Source organism: Falco punctatus (assembly GCF_963210335.1).
Source record: "Falco punctatus genome assembly, chromosome: 5".
NCBI classification, from domain to species: domain Eukaryota; kingdom Metazoa; phylum Chordata; class Aves; order Falconiformes; family Falconidae; genus Falco; species Falco punctatus.
Genome location: NC_137584.1, coordinates 71014063 through 71033434, shown reverse-complemented (window position 1 = coordinate 71033434; position 19372 = coordinate 71014063). Strand labels below are relative to the sequence as shown.

Sequence of the window (19372 nt, the reverse complement as noted above, 5' to 3'; positions counted from 1 at the left end):
CCTTATGGCCTATACCCTCAAGGTATCAAGTTTTCAGGATAAAGAGCAGTAGGAAGTGGAGAGCTGAGGGCAGAAAAGGGGAGGAGGAGCAACACAGGAACACAAGTTCTGTTTCCATGCCAGGAGAGGATCAGGGTGCCATTCCTGTGTTAGCACCAGGCTGTGATATGACCGCAGACAAAGCAGACGGGCAGAGCAGAAGTTAAAAAGCCAGTCTCCCATCTCCCTGCAGCAGTGGGGTCAGGGGCAAAGACAGGAGTAACAAACGAGGACAGGGTCGTACAACTGCTGATCAGGGATGGGTAACTTCAGATGGCAGCAACCAGCACAAAACACATTCCTACAGTTCCTGTCAAGGAGCAAGAAAACCAGTGAAAAGAGACCTGGGAACACCACAGCAAAACTTCAGCAAGCACACAGGATCCAGTTTAGGGATGAGGTACCAGCCTTACTTACGATATATCAACAGGCTTCTTAAACTATATACTGTGGTCTCCCAGAGCAAGCCAACTGGCTACCACTAAAAAGGTACTAATGGGCATCACTACCTAGGAGAAGGATCACAGGCCTTGGAAAAACAGAAACAATGCAGAATGGAAATCGGCAGGGAATTCAGGCGGCCTGGCAAATAAAGACTTAAAACTTTCTCCTGGGGGCTGGAGGGAAGAAACATTGCAGACAGGCATTTTGTGAGGTTTGTGAGAAACAGGCTGGGAGGAAGAGTGGAACTACAGTGATAGCATAGTTTACCTGCAGTGATGCCTCTGTTTGGCCAGCCAGAATTCACAATCACAGTTAAAACAATGCAAGGCCATGTGGTCTGCAACCCAACGTGTGACCTAGGGCAGACACCAGTCCTCATCAGCTTTCAGTTTGCAACATGACAACGACCAGGTCTCAGGACCCCAGTGCAGGCTGAGCTGGCTTTGGACCACAACAGGCTAGCTCAGAGCGAGCCCACCCCACAGGTCCCTTCCTATCGGGCACAGCAGCAGCAGAGGATGCAGAGGATGTGTTAAAGGACAAGGGTGTCTGCTCTCTGCCTTGCTTCCAGATCACACTCTGCTGCCATAACCACCACAGTTAGCTGCAAAGAAACCCTCCCCTGCTGCATTACAACTGCCATAACAGAACACATACCTCAGTCTCCTTCTTATCAACAGGCTCCCAGCTTGCTTCTGACAGTCTTCACTATGATCAGAACAGAAATCCTCAGTGTCACTGCCATCCGATTCCTTCAAACATGTCTGCAAGAAGAGGTGAAGTCACAAATCCCCTCAGCTGCCTCATTCACACAGCCAAGGGCACTCCCCGCTCTGGCCCTGCTCAGTGCTTGTGAGGGACACGTGGGTGGCTCCACAGCTCCCCATACGAGGAGGTAAAGCATTCATGACTATGTAGGAGCCACTGCTTGGCTCTCAAGATGCAGAGATACCTCCAGGCAGCATGAGGACACGGCACATGGACAGGAGGGGAGCAGGGCTGAGAAAGCATAGGAACAAGTTTAACCACTCAGCCCAAAAGTAAAAGGTTGCAAACTGTGCATTGGAAAGGGCAGTGTGAGGGGGGCACAGGGACCGCTGCTGCTGGAGCCACACTGCCAGAGTTGGGATGTTAGGGGCAGTTACTTACAAAGTCATCCTCGTAGTCCATCGGCGGCTCGGCCGGAGGGGGAACAGAAATGGCAGATGTCCAGGTGCAGCTGCAGCTCTCACACCTGCCTGCACAGCTGCTCCACCTCCTGCTTGTAGCTGGCCTTGATCTGCCACAGCCTGTGCTGAATCATGGCTGTGGGGAAGGGGAGCCCGTCATTGTCCAGATAGAGAGGAGGCACAGGAGAAGGGCATTTTGGTGGCACGTGCTTGGGACCAGACGCTTGTTTCAGGTGGCAGGGTAGCCATGAATGGCTGGGCTTCCTTGAAGGGCCTGCAAAATGCGTGCCGACGTGGCCAGAGCAGACTGAGGGTTTTGCACCTTCCCTGGCAGCCCACTGGCCACTGAGGCACAGGCCCGGTGCCCACAGAGGTTTTCTGCTCAACCTCTTGCTACAGCAGCCATAGGAGAGGAGGTATCTGGGTGCAGGCTCCCCACTGAGGAGTGATGTCACCATTCCTTGAAAACTGTCCCAGTTGGACCCCAGGAAGAAGAACTCACTGCTTTGGCTCTGGGAAATGGGCTTGCGCCATTGGTCTAGGGGGACTCTCCCCAGCCAGCCAGACTCCTTGCAGGGCGCACTCCTTCCAGCGTCACCTTTGCTGTTGTCTTCATTCAGGCAGGGAATGCCCAGGGCAGGGCTTGGGATGTCATGTCAAGGCCCTTTTGGTGCCAGGGACACCTGGCTGCGAATGTCTTGGCAGGTGGCACTTCTCATGGGGCAGTCTCCTCCATTGGACACCATGCCAGTAGCCTTCAAAGGTTCCCGAGGACAGGCTTCTAACTGGAACTTTCTGGAACTGGTGGAAACCCTGTCAGCGTTTTCTTGTCTGGAAGAATTTGGAGCTGGACATGTGCCATCCAGTTCCTCCGTGTATGTTTCACTCCCCTTTTCTGCCTTCAGAGAGCCTCTGCTTGCTGGCACAGAAGCCCAGCCCCTCAGTTGCCTGCTATGTCCTGTGTGCTCAGCATGGCTGCTACAAGCGCTGTTGGCTTGCAGGGGAGTGTTTTCCTCTTGCTCCTCCACCTGCTGTGTCTCTCCTGCACGCACCGCACTGCCCTTCGCTCAAGTGTGGCTCAGCTCCCTCAGCAGCGGCATGCCGGGCTTCCAGGCCCACCCAGACCTCCTGACAGCGGTTATTCAGGTTGGGATCACTAGACATGCGGGTCAGTGGGCTGCTGGAGTCACAAGCCGAGAGCAGGTCATCCATAGATCTTGTCTTTAGTAATCTAGAACCCCAAAGCAAAGCAAATCTCACAACAAACCCCCTGAAACTTCCCTCATTTCAGTCAGAACTGAGGTGAGGGAAGGGAAATGTTCCTAATTACGGACCAAAGGGTGGGGGAGGGGCGGTGCAGCAGCATGAGCACAACGCTATAGCGTGGCCTTTGCCATCTGCTTTTTTAGGTGCAGCAGCGAGCTGTACACATTCTTCTCCAAGTGGCTGGGACAAGAGCTACAGAGCTCTTGCTCTCCACAGGAAAGATGAGAACAGGTAAAACAGAGGGACTACAATGAGTGAGGAGGTAAAGGCGGCCTGCGGGTAGGCAGCAACTTGGGCCTGGAGCTCTAAGCTCTTACCTATCCAAACATCTGCCACTGAACTCCTGGCTCTGAGGGCAAGGGTCAGGTAAATGCCCATGCCATCCTGTCCCAGAGGATGTGGCGAGGAAGCTGGGAGATACACTGCTGTCCAGACATGCAGCCCTCACACATGGCACACTGGATGCAGCACCTGCAACCACCACTTACAATCAGAGATGAACGCAAAAGGAAACCCCTCCAAACTCTCCCCACACAGTCCCTGGTGCCTGGCAGATGAAAAGTCTGGAAAACTGGGCCAGGAGCTCTACTGACCTGCTCAGACCCTGGCATATAGAGAAGATTGTGGAAGTTCTTATTGCCAGCCTGCAGGAGGGACCACACGGAGCAGGTACGCTTGTAGATGTTGTGCATCTCTCACTCGCAGGGGGTGTTCCCAAGGAAGGTCCCATAAAGGCAGGAATACGTGTGCTACACCAGCTTCACCTGCAGCACTAGAAGGGGAACAATTGTCAGGGCCATTGGGAAATGGTGTCTCCTGTCCAAAAGGGAAATGTCTTGCGCTCCTCTGGGGTGGCTCCTGCACTTCCTACCCAGCTGGTGACCCTACTGCTGTTCTTTTCCACACAGAGCAGGACAGAGAAGGGACAGCAACAGGAATCACTTAAAGTGAAAGCAACAGTCAACTCATACCATAGCCATCCCTCTATAACCCTAACCTGTATTATTTGATAAGACCGAGATTAATAGCCATTGTTTCCCTAATGTATTTTTAAAAATGTTTCAGACTCATATTGCTGAGATATGCAAATTAGGCTTTTAATCAAAACAGTGCTGCTGATGGTATCTGAATTCACTGGGCTAGAAAGGGACCTGCAGAAGAAGCAATTGAAAGAAACCAGAGAATATAAACCCTTTGTCACTGTGCAGTCTGTTAGGTCCTCTGAGCCTGCACTGGGAAGGGAGGAAGAAGTTACAAGGAGCTAGCAGAAGCCAGCAGTAGTATCACACATACAGAACCAGGTCAAAATAGCACAACTGAAGGGCAGGGCTGGACCCACACAGTGAAGGTATGTCAGGAATGCCAGCAGAAAGTCCCAGCACTACTCAGACACTTGGCCATTTTTAAAGAATTCAACTTCTGTCTTCTTTCAGCTACAACACTTTAAAATATCATGGCCTTCCCTCTGCCTCTGCTTGCATCTGGCATGGGATAAAGAGATGTTTGCACGCATATCTCTTACCAAAAAAGCTTCGTTAAATTCAAAGAGGCAAGGAAATTGCCAAGAAGCTGATGAACAGCATCCAGCCACTGAAGAAACACTGGGCACTGCTCATTCTGATCTTCCACCTTCTCCTGGTCACCAAACCTGTGACTGAAATCCAGCCAATCTGATTCAACAGGCACCTGGAAGCCCTGTAAATAAAAGAAAAAACTAACTGCTGACACTCTTCTGTAGGCACACAGCAGGATAAGGCAAGGCCCATCTGCCACTCGCGCAAGGTAAACGCAGGCCTTCTGAAGGGCTGGAAAGGAGGCTGCACCTGTGGTTGGTTTGGGAACAAACCTGAATGTCAGAGGTTTCCAAATACAAACAGCTGTTATTTCTATACAAGAAACAGCTTGGAAAATACGCACAATTAGGAGCAGAGAACCAGCTGAACCTTGAACACAAGAGGTTATTTACCACAGTACTTCACCAAGTGAGCAGAAGAGTGACGTACCATTCACCGAAAACAGGCAGGAAAAGAACATGGAAAACCCCAACACCCACAATTGTAGCTCTGAAACATCACTAAGCTTACTGACAAATGTGACCCTGCTCCTTTCTCTGGAGACTCAGAGACAAAAGCTGCCTTTGAACAGACATGAATGAGCAGCCCAGTCCAACCCACACCTCCATGGTCCTGTAGTAAGGGTCCAGAACAACCTTTGCCAGCGCTACAATCTGCGGAGTCCCGTCCCAGCTGTCTGAGCAATGAACCAGCACTGGACGCCCTTCTCTGTCAACTGCACTGGAGACTAGCACTGCTGCCTTCAGCATGACAGAAAGGTGCGGCATCTACTTGGTACTCTCCAGGGCTGAAAGCCAGCTAGAAGGTGTGCAAAAAGCAAGAAAATGATTGCTTAGCTCTCCAGTGGGAGGATAAATAAATAAATATACACACATACACTTTAACTGAAGTCTTTTTGGAGTCCACAATGAAAATCAGTCTTTTCTAAAAGATGCTCAAGAGGAGCCAGCCAGCCTAGAATAAGCACAAAGAATTGAACCCCTAACTTCAAATTTTCCCAGATACAACTCTACATTTTACAAACCCTCAAAGGACACACACAACCAAGTGACACTGAGGCAGTGCTGCAACCCCTTCTGGATTACCAGGGGTGAAAATAAGCAGTGTTCAATCACTGTGGGCACATTCCCTCCATTTTCTGAGGTAGAAACCTGGGACAGGATAAAGGAAAAGGGAGGGAACCCCCTCCAGGACACTGACATATATGATGTCAAACTCAGCTAGAGAAAAGTCACTTACTGGGGTCTGGCACCTGGCTGCAGACAGTACGTAGATACTGCAAACTGTTCCGGATGGAGCCAATGTTGGCCATGCCCATGAACGTGACTTCACAGTTTGGGTAATACTCTAAACGCAACAGAGATGCAAACATTCAGAGAGCTGCTGTCACTGCAGCTCTGCCTCCATACACTTAGTATAGCTGTTCCCTCACAGTACCATTTCTGGTCTTCAGCAGTAGGTAGGCAGTTTTTCTAGAAAAGACTTGTGGGCCAGCAGCAATAAATATGGAATAACAGACTGCACAAGCAAGAAGGGGAACGTGGTGCCAGAAACTGAGTACCAAAATGCTGACACCCACACACCCACACCCCCCCTGCTGTGCTCTAGGACCCCCTTGACAAAGCAGGTCCAAGAGGAAGATGTTCCAGGATGCACTTAGCCCTCTGTACCTTCACATTCGCAGCCACCTCCCTTTGCTCTGTTGGCCACAGCCACAGTGTAGGACCTGGCATCAAGAATCAGCAGCTCCTGAGGAGTTCCTGCGTTCTCCACACCTGAACACGTGGTCAGGGATGAGTCTGCAGAGACAGACACAGACTGAGCTCCCAGCACCTCCCTCCCTCCTACAACAGGCCTCCAGTACCCCCCAACACTGGCTGTGAATGAGCCCAGGGACCTGCCCCACACACCGCTCTTAAGGCATGACAGGGCACAGATTATCGATCTGGATATTTGGTTTAAACCTTGCATTGTGACAGCCCTGTTAGCAGCAACAGCAACACTTAGGTGTAAAAAGCACTGACTAATTCATGTTTAGGAGAGCACGGAAGGGAGTGAGCTGTCTCACCGAAGTCAGCATCACAGGCCTCGCTGCCGTCGCTGCTCCCGTTGTGTGGCATGCCACCAGATACCTTTACTCCAGGGTTCAAGGAACAGGCTTTGGCAACAGATGCCACAAGATACTCGTCATCAGCGTTTCGCCAGCACCACCAGCTGATTCCAGGCTGGCTGCAGCGTGCAATCACTGCCCCATTGCACACGTCTGCAAAGGAAGGGAGAGCCTAATGAAGCCTCACCTGGAGAGGTGAGGAACAAGCCCAGCAACCTCTCCTTAGGTACAGTCCGCACCTGTGCAACCCTCCTCACTGCTTTGTCTGCTGCATTTACTCTTGCATTCAAGCACTGAAACAGGGCAGGGCATTTCAAATAACCATTATTGAATAACAGCAGCAGCGACACCGAAGCTGTCACTCATGTCACGGCCATGAGGAACACGAGAAGACAGCACAGGAGTGGCTAATGGAGCTGGAACAGCTGGCAAAATGAGATTGCAGAGGAGTAGGTTGCTGCAGCGGCTGTTGGGAGCAGCCGGTGCCAGTGGATGGTGACAGCTCCGGGGTCAGCTGCAGCTCACTGGGCCTCACCCCAAGGATCGAGGGCTGTGCCCGGGGATCAACTACCACTGAAATGATCGGGGAGTTTCTGCAGCCAGGGGGAAGCTGCCAGTTATTTAGCCTTCACTAAACTATTTTTATTTATAATGATATACAAATATATACTATTATCTATAAATATATAATATATAATATATAATATGCATATTATTGTAGATAGATATATAAATATCTAAACATTAAACCACAGGGTTTATTTAAATAATTATGGTTGTACTTTGGTAAAGTAATATTTATTTTAATGCTGTTCTGTTCTTCCATTCTCCTCCTTTTTCTTCCTCACTTAAAGTATATACTGGTTGTTAAACCATCTCATTTATCACTTCTAAGCTGGAAAGATTAGCTCACTCCCATCAGACTGGTTAGTTTCTGGGTGGAGGCCTGAGCTGGTGTTTATTAAGAACCCCTAAAATGTGAAAACAGCCTACCCTGGCTGTTGCTTATTGATGCCTGGCAGAAGGCCTGAGGTAGGAATAAGTGTTCTTTTTTCACATGAACACACCAGTCAAGTCATTCACAAGCAGCCTGGAAAGGGAATGGGTCATTAGGTGACAAAGTTGCTGGTGATACAGAATTATCCACGAGAATCTATGGCTGTCTGGAAAAGGTTGCAAAGGATCTTGTGATAAAAAGAGAGCACAGAATTTAATATAAATATATGTAAAGTATTTACAGATGACCAAAGCATAACCCCAGCTATGACACAGAGCAGTTCAGTACAAATCAGCAGCCAAGCCTCAAAGACTTTGAGGTCACTGTGGAGCTCTCAAATAGCCTCAGCTCAATGCTCAAAAGAAGCAAAACAGTTAAGAATGTGTTAGCAGTTATTTAGAAAAGAGTAAGACAGGAAAAATTATGGCATCACATCTTACGCATCTTCAGAGTGACAAAAATTTCTCACCAATCCATCTCAAAAAGGATAACATAGTACTCAAGCCTCCAGAGAAGGGTGGCAAGGACAATCACAGGTATAGAAGAGCTTTGCTATAGGGACAACTTAAGTAGGAAACAGCTTCCCACCACAAGAGGAGGACAAGAATGGGTGAGAAGCATAAAAGGTCATAAAAGATATAAAAATGTGCATTTGGAAGATTAGACTTATTTTTCCCTGATAGAAACACAAACACGTACTGGAATGGTCATGGTATATGTTCAACAAGTATTTTCCAGACAACAACAAAACAGACAGTGGACTCACTGCCACAGTGCAATGTGGAAGTATAAATTGGTTCCAAAATACACTGAAGTCATGGAAGGTGGGTCCACCAAGTGACCATGAAACATGACCACACATTCTCCTGAATAGTTGTTGTAGGAAATCTAAGATATTGGCTTCTCCAAAGATGCACCGGGAAAGAATACCTGCATACCTGTCACATTTATTACACTTCCCCAAGATGCTGCTCCCAGTGCCTGGCTCTCCTTGGAGACAGGGTAATAAACTGGACAGCCCCACACCTCAGTTCTTTACAAGAGTGCTTGCCCCTCCCTATCCCACCACCCCTCATGCAGCACCTCTCTGAAGATGAGCTGGAGTAATAACAAAGATACAGATAAAGCTCCTGACAAACAACATCCAAGTATTTTTCTTTTATTTGTAGGTCAACAGCTCTGAAAAAGTTGCATTGGTGGCAAAGCAGGGGACGTAATGCTCTAGATCCTAAAGCACATACCAGCACACACCTCAACCCATTGCTCAAAGGCTGTTTAGCTGCCAGCGAGGGCTATTAGAAGCACTCCTGAAGGTATCTCTTTCTCATGCTGCCATGCTGTAAGAGGCCCTGCTTTTCCACAGAGGATGACAGTGCCTGCTCATGTTATTTGCTGTAAGGCAGTACACCAAGAAAATGCATCAAGGCTTTGAACTCCTCCTAACAGCGGTGCACAGTATCTCAGCAGCAGCTACCACATTTTTCAGGAACAGTCTTGCTTCTCGAAGACAATGTTCCCTTATTCTCCTGAGGCAACTTATCAATAAATGCAGAAAACGTATTATCGTTAGTGACACCTCATAGCCACTAACGATGAAGACTTTAAATTGAAGACTTCCAAAGAAATAATGTTCATGTTCAGCCAAGTCAAAATACTGTGAGCTCCTTTTTCTTTCAGTGCTCTCTGCTGCTGTTCTGTTTTGCAAAGACTTACAGAGCAGTCACTCCCAGAAGATCTATTCCTGTCTTCAGGATCGCTCAAGTATGGTTAATACAGACAGCAGCAAAGGCTTTGTTTGTACTAGTAAATGAAACTGAGCCAAGGTGTGGACTTAAGCACCAGCCTGTGATCATCCAAGCTTGTTTGTTAGCACACCTACAGGTTTTGGCCTGTGCCAACCACCACTTACCCAAACAGTGCCTAAGCACGTTTTGGGGAAATGCAGGTGGTGTGCCAGGGACTGCTCCCAACACGCATTTGGATGCAATGGCACTGTTTGGGGTGCAGAAGGTAGAGAGTTTAGCTGTGTAGGCCACCTGAAGTGAGAGGTAGCCTGCTTAACGTAATACTACAAACATTGCCAAAGAGTCGTATTACATTCAGAAAACTTTGTAGCACAAACTTCTCAGCACTGCAACAAATGCTGGGCAGAGGTTGGCCTTGAGGTAGCCAGTTTCAACAGACATAGTGACATGCCAATAAACACAAGGAAATATGGCCACCATTTATGAGCATGAAGTCACCAGCAAGCAGAAAGTATAGCAGATGCCAGCCGACAAATCAAAACCACAACTGAGCTTGCAGTGAGCTTCCAGGTCAGGGAGGCCCCCATAGCTTGACTCTGCATTCTCCTGTAAACCCACAAACATATGAACCATTTCTGGCCATTGCTGTGGAACTTTTCTTCAAAGGAAAAAGCTCCTTTCTTGAAACTGGCATGGCAGAAGGTGCCATAGTGTTTTAACGTATGTGGACAAAATTAATCTTTAGAGAGCCTCAGTTTACTTTTAATTACTCAAGAACCCAAAGCCAGAGTATGCAGTGCATTTGTAGTTTATCAGTTGAGCTTTTACTCCCAGATTCGTTTGGAGCACAAGGCTAAAGTGCATCTGATACCATCAGTACATGCCATTTAACCCATAACAATCATCCAGAAAGCATCAAGTAACCTCTCTCTGGCCATAAAAGTGCTCATCCACAATGCAAAGTCAAACAGCTTAGCTTGAAACAAGAAAAAGCTGAAAGAGGGTTTACACAGCTGTCACCTAAAGGTTCCCAGCTGAGAGGCACGTATACAAGTGCTTTCATTTCTCAAGTCTCAACTAAACTCCTCGCTCACAGGCATGATCTGAAAAGCCTGAGACTGAGCGCTCAGCCATGGTGCTGGAGCAATGCCCACTGGTTTCCCGCTGCTTCCCCGACAGCCACTGCAGCATGAACAAGGCAAGGTGATGCTGAGTGTCTGTGAGGAGCTCTCTTGCTAACATAGTCTCAAGGTCTTCTCAAGGTGGCTGTGTAGACAGAGAGTAATAAGCGGCTGGCATACAAAGCCCGTCTGCCTATGCAGTCAGCTAAATAGTTAATTGCATCCTTGGCGTTGTTTTACAAGTGAATTGTGCCTGAAGGCTCCTGCATCTCTGCTGTACATCTCCACTGAGGACTCAGAGATGGAGACCTGAACTTCTGTTTTCCCTAACAGCTAAATTATACTTTTATAGAAAACTGATAATGTGGTACCTTTGGTGTCATGTTGTATAGATCTGTGACCCAAAAAATTCAGAGTTGCTCTCCAAAAGGTCTGAAGTCTACCAGTCTTACGGTTACAGAGTCCCCTACAGGGATGCACACACTCCAGCTGGGTTCTCCACTCTCTCCTGAACTATGAGCAAGGAAGAGGAGGAACTGAGTGTAGGGCTTTTAATTTCTTCCCCTTTCATGCAGCACAAGGCACTCCAGAAGCAGTCATGGCCCTCACGGAGCCTCCTGGCCAAGACTTCAATCTTGAGGGCAAAGGCTAAAGAGTGCATGAAAGTGAGAGAGACACAGGGGCAAGCACTTGTCCCACCTTGTAACATCACTTGTCGGCATCTTCTAATCTGTTCCCAGGCTGCAAAGGGTTGCAGCTCCACTTGTAAATTACTGGGTACCATTACAGCGATATTATCAAGCAAGGAACAATATTAGAGCAGCAAAAAGACACGGCTTTGCCCTCAGCTGGGGAGGCACACTGGGACAGTCTCCAGTGCCAGACCATTTTTAGCAAAAACAATCACAAATACAATTAACTTCTTAGCCGACTTGTCTACAAAGAGGGAAAAGCTCCATACAATAAGCAGCACTCAATATTACTCTGCTGCAGAATTTAGTTCTTCCAGAAGTAATACACTCTGTTTTGCCAGCATCTAACAGCAAACCATCCAACATGAAGATGCAGAGTTAAGGTAACCTGTAAGTGCACTGGTTTTGTTTCCTGGCTTTTGTGCTTCCCAAGGTTGTCCTTTGTTGTGCAGCTCTGATACTTTCAATTTTTTTATATATTTGGATATAGTAATTGTTAACACAGAGTCTAAGGCTAGAAATCACAACATATATTTTACAACATGCACACTGGCTGTGTGCACCTATTTCACCAGCCTCCCATTTGCTTCAAACATGTCAGTCTCCCTGAAGACACATTTAATGAGAAACCACCCCCCTACCTGGCAAAGCCCTGCTTTATTTGCTGCCTAGCCTCCTGCATCCCCCTGGATAGATTATTTTTGGAAGGCTGACCAGGGAATATTTACCAGCTATTGAATCAACAAAATTCAGCCACATGCAAACATTTCATTCTGTTACCTAAACAGTGTCAGAACTCTCAGAACTCCATCAAAACAGAAGTGATTTGCACTTCAGTATTAAAAGTTATGTCCAGGCCTGAACACCTAGTTGAGAGCTGGGCCACACAGCAGGCTCCTTTGAGCAAAGATTTCTTTTCTAAGCAGCCATTATGCAAGTGCCAACCTGTGAAAAAATTTTAAAAACTCAAAGAGAGAGAACCTTGATCTGACATAGTGCTCTTGCTGCATGTCCCGTAGGAGGAAAGTCACCCGCATCTTTAGATCTAATGGAAAGTAGGAAAGAAGCAACAAGTGCAAGGTTCTGCATGTGGGCTGGGGCAATACCAAGCACAAGCACAGGCTGGGCAGAGAATGGATGGAGAGCAGCCCTGAGGGGAAGGATTGTGGGGTGTTGGTGGATGAGAAGCTCAACTTGGCCCAGAAACGTGTGCTTGCAGCCCAGAAATCCAACCGTGCCCCGGGCTACATCCCCAGCAGGGCAAGGGAGGGGATTCTCCCCCTCTCCTCTGCTCTGCTCTCGTGAGACCCTCCCTGTGCAGTGCTTGTCTTCTCTGAGGCCCTCAACATAAGAAAGACATGAAGCTGTTGGAACAAGTCCAGAGGAGGCCACGGAGATGCTCAGAGGACTGGAGCCCTCTGCTGTGTAGACAGGCTGAGGGAGTTGGGGTTGTTCAGCCTGGAGAAGAGATGGCTCCAGGGAGACCTTAGAGCAGCTCCCAGTACCTGAAGGGGCTGACAGGAAAGCTGGAGGGGGACTTTTTACAAGGGCCTGTGGCAAGTAAAGGTCCTTAGTAGAGGTCAGAAACCAGCATTAATTTCACTTACAAAAATACATGGTGGTGACACCACAGGCACCACTGTATGGGTAAAACACAACTTTCAGGTACAGGCAACACACAAGGTGAGAACTAGCAGGGTCAGTCATTCTGGTGGGCAAAGTCTGGATATGTATTTTAGCTGTAGCAGAAGCCCAGTAACCCACAGCAGCATGTGTAAAACCTTACAGATTTCATAAAAAAAATAAATAAATCATGTTTTCGGCCAGATGTTTAGCATCCCAACACGTGACTCAACACATTCAGCTTTATAACATCAATTAAGATATGCAATAATCTTCATGGAATCCACCAACCACATCCAAAATTAAACATTAACACAACACAGCTACAGATTGTGACTGATCTGCACCATCCCCTCTCTCTCACCACAGCCTGCAGGGCTGGGGGGCAGGAACACGAAGTGACAAAACACACAGGTGGACAGCTCACACGCAAAACACCTCGTCGCTTCGGCTATAAATCCGCAGCCAGGAAATAAAACCAAATGCATTGCACTGGGAGCTGAAGCAGCAAGGAGGGCAAAGCGGGGAGAGGAGCAGGAAGGCAAGGCAGGTGGAACTGGGTAACATGCAGCTGCTCTTCCCTGGAGCAGCTTTCCTTCAGCTGGAGTCACCTCCGCAACTTTTGCAAACTCCCCTTCCGGGATGATCGGCTCCACTTTGAGGAGGATCACCCTGATAAAGGCTTTCTGTGCTGCCGACCTCTCTGACTCGACCGCCGCTGCCAGCACCAGCCCTGTATGGCCCAGTGCTGCCTGCAGCATCACCATGAGCAGCCAGGGCCGGAGGACAGCCAGCTGCAGCTGAGGGCCAGCACTCATGCTACCAGCTGCAGCAGCAGGCTCCAGCCACACATACTGCTCAGGAACAAGTCCTCACGCTGCAGTGGGCTCCGGCCATCGGTGAAGCTCGTCGGCTTGCCCAGCATGCGGTCCCAGCAGCAGGGAGGTGGGAGAGTGGGGACAGAGCACCTCGGTCACCACCAGCACTGCTTACCGCACAACTTCTTCAGTCCTTGCCATCACCGTTTCTCTTCCTTGGTGCCACGTGCTCAAAGGCCACTGAGAGCTCAAAGGCATATTTTAAACAAACAAACAAACAAACAAAATATCCTGAAGTATAAGTCCCTCCTCCAGCAGATAAATCCCAAAAGGTCAGCAGAACAGGTTGCAAGCAAGAAGTCAGTTCGGCCCTACAGGAACACTGGGGCATGTTAGGAACGCGCCAGTCCCACAGAGATGAGGCCCCGGGAGATCTCCCTACGGACATGGTGTCCTCGTGTTTCCCACCCAAGGGTTAGGAAGATCCACAGGTTCAAAACATCCATCTCAAATACCCTTGAGAGACACCTCACCTTCTCGCCAGCACTTCTGACCACGTCAGCTCAAGCTCTTCCCCCTGAATGTTACCTGCAGTTACCAGCGGCCTTCTCAGAAACTATGCTGGAGGTGTTGCTTGAATTTATGGTGAAAAGGAAGTTTGCTTCGGTACTGTTCTGCAAATCGAGTCGATCCCTTCCATCCTGCTCCATCCTGCCAGAAGTGCTTCTTTCAAGTCTGGAGATCAACTTTACTCTTCTCCGGGCAATCCACGTTCCGAGTCTGACTCCGGGTGCAGTTCTCGAGAATAACTAATAAAGCACGGAGCTTCTCTTCAGAATTTCAAGTTCCCAGGAAATAAAAAGGCTCTCAAAGTCTTTGGACGTTTAGATACCACACCAAAGAGGTATAGCAAGCAAAAAGTTACAGCATCTCTGGTTTCTCTCGCGCTTTTTCTGTGCACGCCCAAGTTCTGGTATGACCGCTTCCACGCACACATTAAGAAGATCCCGACTGAAGGCCCCACAAAATAAAATATAAAGTTCCATGGTCTGCCCAAAGGTCCCATGAAATGTGTCGAGGAGCCTTCTTAATGTGGAGAACTCAGGCAGAGGCTGTTTTCAGCTAAACCCAAAGTTACGGTGATCGCACAGCCATGAGGAGAAAAAATGGTTTAAAAATTATAAAATAATCTGCAAACCTGTTAGGTGGTGTGTGCCTGCTGGAGTCTGCAGGGGCCAGGGCGGGTGGAAACTGGGCTGTAAATCCTGGGCCAAAGTTATTTCCAGCAGCTTAAGAAAACTGCGTGGGTCTGGTGATGTCTGCTCGCGCTCTTTAAAAAAAACCACCACTACCCCAAAGTCGGTATTTATAATAAAAAAAGGTTAAAAGGCAGCAGGCAATCCCTGCGGCGCGCAGGCAGCAGGCAGGCAGGTGCGAGCAGAGCCGAGAGCACTCAGCAGGGTCAAGGGCAGCACCGCCGCAGGCAGCGCTGCGGGGCCGACGCGGCGGAGCGGAGCGGAGCGGAGCGGACTGTCCGCACGCAGCGCGAGCCCAGCGCACCGTCCCCCCCGCGGGGCGCCCCCGCCCCCGCTGCCGCGAGCGCCAGGCGCCGGGGGCGGGCGGGCAGCAGCGGCGGGCGCATTGGCAGCGCCGCAGCCCCCGCTGCCCCGCCCCGGCACAAGCGCGGCGAAGCCCCCCCGGCCCGACCCCCGGCGCCGGCAGCTGCGGCCGCTCCTCCCCCGGGCCGGCCGGCGCGCTCCTACCCGCGGACGCACCGGGAAGGTGGAGCAGCCGGAGCCACTGCGCCCCGCTGGGCCGGGACCGCGGGCTCCCCCTCCCGGCCCCGCCGCCCGCCTGCAGCTGAGCGGGACGGCACCAGGGCGCGAAGGGGCAGCGCCGGGGCCGGGGCTGGGGCCGGGGGCCGGTCCCGCCGCTGCCGCGCCCGAGGCGCTGCCGCCGGGAGTTTCGGGCTCAGGCTGGTGCTAGAGGCCCGGAATTCGGCGGCTGCTCCGCGCTGGCAGCGCTGCCCGGCGCGTAACGCTGCAGCTCAGACCTGAACCTCGGCGTGCGGCTGCAGCCGGGAAGCGGCGTGCGCGGAAACCCCGCATAGCCTCCGCAGCCGCGCAGAAAGCGCGCACGGCCCGGCGCGTCGCTGGGAGCCGCCGCCGCGGCTCCCGAAGAAGGGCCAGGGGCCGGGGGCGGCTCGTTGCGCGCAGCCAGGCTCGCCCCTGCAGCCGCCCCGCAGGAACTGGGACATGGCGCAAAGAAGAGCGGGCCAGCTCCGCCGGGCAGCGGCCAGTGGGTGATACACGTGTCAGCAAGAACCGCTGGAACAGGAAGCAGCTGTTTCTTCCAGCTGTGATATGCTTACCCTTTGTCAGCGAGAACACGGAGAGAACACCAATGCGACACCCATTGCTGTGTCAAAGCTTAATTTATTGCAACACTGCTACAAGTCTGACAAGGGAATCCAGCTGGCAGCTGCTGCACATCTGTCACCTCCAGAAAGCACCCCCGCTTCCAACGTATGTCCACCAGCAGACAGAGGTCTAGGAAGAAAAGGGAATACTGAGTACGTATCAGTGCTTGTATATGTTTCCCTTGGCAGCATACTATAACATACGCTTCCAACAGCAGACTATAACCTGAGGCCTACCCTGCCTGGGCAGGGGTACAACAGAACACACAAGGGAAACCACATCCCACCCTGGTCCCGTTAACAGGACTATCGGTAAAAACATCTTATTACAGAAGTTGCTACTTATTTAAAAATACCTTATTACAAAACATCTTATTACAAAAGTTACTACTTTTTAAAAAATATCTTGTTACAAACCATCTTATTACAGAAGTTACTACTGGTTAAGAAATATCTTATTACAGAAGCTGTAATTAAAGGTTTCGCCTCAGTTCATCTTACTGCCTGGTGCTCTGTTAGCACATCCTGGCCACAGCTGGGAGCTACACAAGCCGAGGTGGTCCTGACAACTTCTCTGCTCCCTTCTTGTGCGTTTTGCTCAGGTCTGGCTCGTATGAACACGCATGAAGCCATTATATTGATGGTTTAGGTGCTTTTCCACATGGATTTCCTTAACACCACAAACAGAGGATGTGCCCCCTTTATCCTTTAAACAGTATTTTAACATATACACAAATGTATAGCTATTAAAAACTTAAGATCTGCTATCAACGTAAGTGCAATCTTCCTCTAAAAGTTTAAAAAATATTTTCAAGACATAATTAAGACAGAGTACTAGAACAATAAATAACAACAACAATAATAATAAAGAACTTATCATTACAGATACCATTAGCATCAAAAGAAAATTGTTAAACCAGAAGAATTCCCCAGGAATGTAAAAGATCAGCAGCTGTGACATACATACACTTGCTGGTGAAACAGCTGGTTCAGGAAGGAAGAACATTTCCTGGTTAATCACTTAGAAAATTAGCTCATCTTTCCTTTAGCTGCTCTCCTGAAATCTCTGACCCATTCAGACCCAGAATCTTGCGACTTTCCAATGCTTTTGTTTCATACACAATCCCCAGTAAAGGGCCACAGTATGACTTCAAGCAAAGACAGCGAGAGCACCAACCACCGTCTATGCTGAGCATACTGTAGCTCCCAACAACACTAAATAAATAAATAAATAGTTAAATAGATTCCTAATAGAGCACTAAAAACAATTTGCTTCCCAGTAAGGATGTCTCAAGAAAGTTTTTAAGGTTTCCTGTTTACAAAAAGTTCAGAGTTTCCGTATCTAAAGAATACAAACAGCTAAGTAATTACTTCATATTAATTACCCTGACCACTAGGTGCTTTATAACTTGACAGGTAGAAAATGTAATGAAAGAGGCCTACTAAACAATACCCTACCAAGTTGGAAAGAAAGCAAAAAATAGAGTGGTGTGTGGAGGGGGGCTTTGGTTGGTTGTATTTGGGGGTTTTTTTGCTTTCTTTTGTTGTTTTTTTTTTTGTGTGTGTGTGGGGAGGGTTGGTGTTTTGGGGGATTTTTTGGTTTGGGTTTTTTTTAAACACAGCTGAAATGATCCGAAGTGGCTGTAGTGTGCAAAGCTCCACTGCTGCTGGGGTCTCACAGGGGAATCCAGCTGGCAGCTGCTGCACATTTGTCACCCACTTCTCACTCACTTGTTTCGTCCTCCAGAAAGCACCCCCGCTTCCAAGGTACATCCACCAGCAGACGGAGATCTAGGAAGAAAAGGGAATACGGAGTACGTATCAGTGCTTGTATATGTTACACTTGGCAGCATACAGAGCAATTGCATTTCTATCAGGTACTGTAAAATATGCTTTCAAAGGCACACTATAACCTGATCACCTGAGGCCTACTGTTTAAAGAAATAGGAATTCTTCCAATTTTTCAAAAATTTAAATATAAAACCCCAACAAAGCAGATTATAAGAAAAGTGCTCCCATTCTTCAGTATGTATTATTTAGACATGCCTTCGCTACCATGGATACCAAAAGCCAAACATTAATTACTATAAACCCTTGGCAGTATCTACAGAAAGGCCTGATCTGCTTGTGCCATATCCCTTTGTTTACCCAGAAAAGGCACAATTGCCTCAAAGCACAACACAGCCAGTGCCAGGATCCTAGAGAAAACTCATAGCATCACAGAGAGGACAAACAAGAGGCTCCTTTTTTGACAAATACCTCAATCCACAGCAAAACAGAGATACTTCCAATGTGTGGCCAGATCTTGCAGGTCAAGAAAGCGAACAAGTACCCTGATAAAGTCACAACAGTGCTACCACTGCAAACATCACCCACAAGAAATGTAACCTCTAAACAGACACATTCACATTTTCCAGCCTCTGTTCTTTCTCTGTACTACAAAGTTCCTGCCCAATAGGCACCACTTTTGCACTTTCTGACATCCGCCTCCTACCAAAGCAGACTCTGTTGGGAACGCATCTTGAAAATACATAGGGATAGAGAAATGAGGGGGTTTGTAACAATGCACCTCAGTTATGTCAAGTTAAGACACAGGGTATAACATCCACTCATCCCAAATAGCAGACTGCCAGGACAGGCAATTTGAAATTCCTTCAATGAATATATAATGACGTCAAGGTAATGGCAACTGAGCTGGAGCAAGAAGCTGCTGCTTGGACTCCCAAGAGCAACTTCGCTTTGGGCTTCACACAGATGTTCAAGAGTTCAGGGCCAGGCCTGTCCCCACATTAACTTTTAACACCTTTGTAGGAAGAGATCTCACTGTGACCTGCTAGGAAAACTAAATGAACACTAACAATATTTTTGGCTGGAAGGTGCAGGAAACAGTTCAAGGGAACAGATGATAGCATGGGAGACCTTGCCTGAATGAAGATTTCCCCTTAGCAATTGCACCTAGAAATCTATTTACCTTGGAGGGAATGAGAGAGAACGCATAGTGACACAACTGTAGTGGCATGGGAGTGGGTGGTAAATGTCTAGGGCACCTTGCAGCATGATAGTGATGGATTCACCCGAGTCAGTAGCACCTCAGTGTTATGTCTGCATTCTTGCAGGGAAAAAAAGAAAAAAAGTCAGAGAGAGTCATCAGATTATTTTAAGGACTAGACGACTCACAGAAAATATATGGTCAGCCATCGAGAAAGAAAGTTTTTTTCCTTAATGTCTCAGCATCAGCTTAAATGCTTCAATCCAGAAGTAACAAATTCCACCTGCTCCATTCTGAGATCCCTATTTCCAGAAAGAAGGGCTGCAAACAAAAATTCCTCCCATCAGAATCTGGTCCTTCTCCCGT

General features: G+C 48.7%; 1 long non-coding RNA gene and 1 pseudogene across 2 annotated transcripts; both read right to left on the bottom strand.

Annotated features, from left to right (window-relative positions):
- Window positions 1-255: 255 nt before the first annotated feature.
- LOC308064084 (phosphatidylinositol-3,5-bisphosphate 3-phosphatase MTMR4-like) lies at window positions 256-9785 on the bottom strand (annotated as a pseudogene). Its single transcript, XR_013931970.1, has 12 exons — window positions 9722-9785; window positions 6561-6755; window positions 6163-6291; window positions 5728-5839; window positions 5095-5290; window positions 4441-4613; window positions 3512-3682; window positions 3236-3389; window positions 1633-2883; window positions 1141-1247; window positions 751-839; window positions 256-349 (listed from the first exon to the last, which is right to left on the bottom strand). The product of XR_013931970.1 is annotated as a phosphatidylinositol-3,5-bisphosphate 3-phosphatase MTMR4-like (transcript).
- A 360-nt stretch (window positions 9786-10145) lies between these two features.
- On the bottom strand, window positions 10146-19278 carry LOC308064329. Its single transcript, XR_013928337.1, has 2 exons — window positions 19195-19278; window positions 10146-17808 (listed from the first exon to the last, which is right to left on the bottom strand). It is a non-coding gene; the product is annotated as an uncharacterized lncRNA (long non-coding RNA).
- Window positions 19279-19372: the final 94 nt, after the last annotated feature.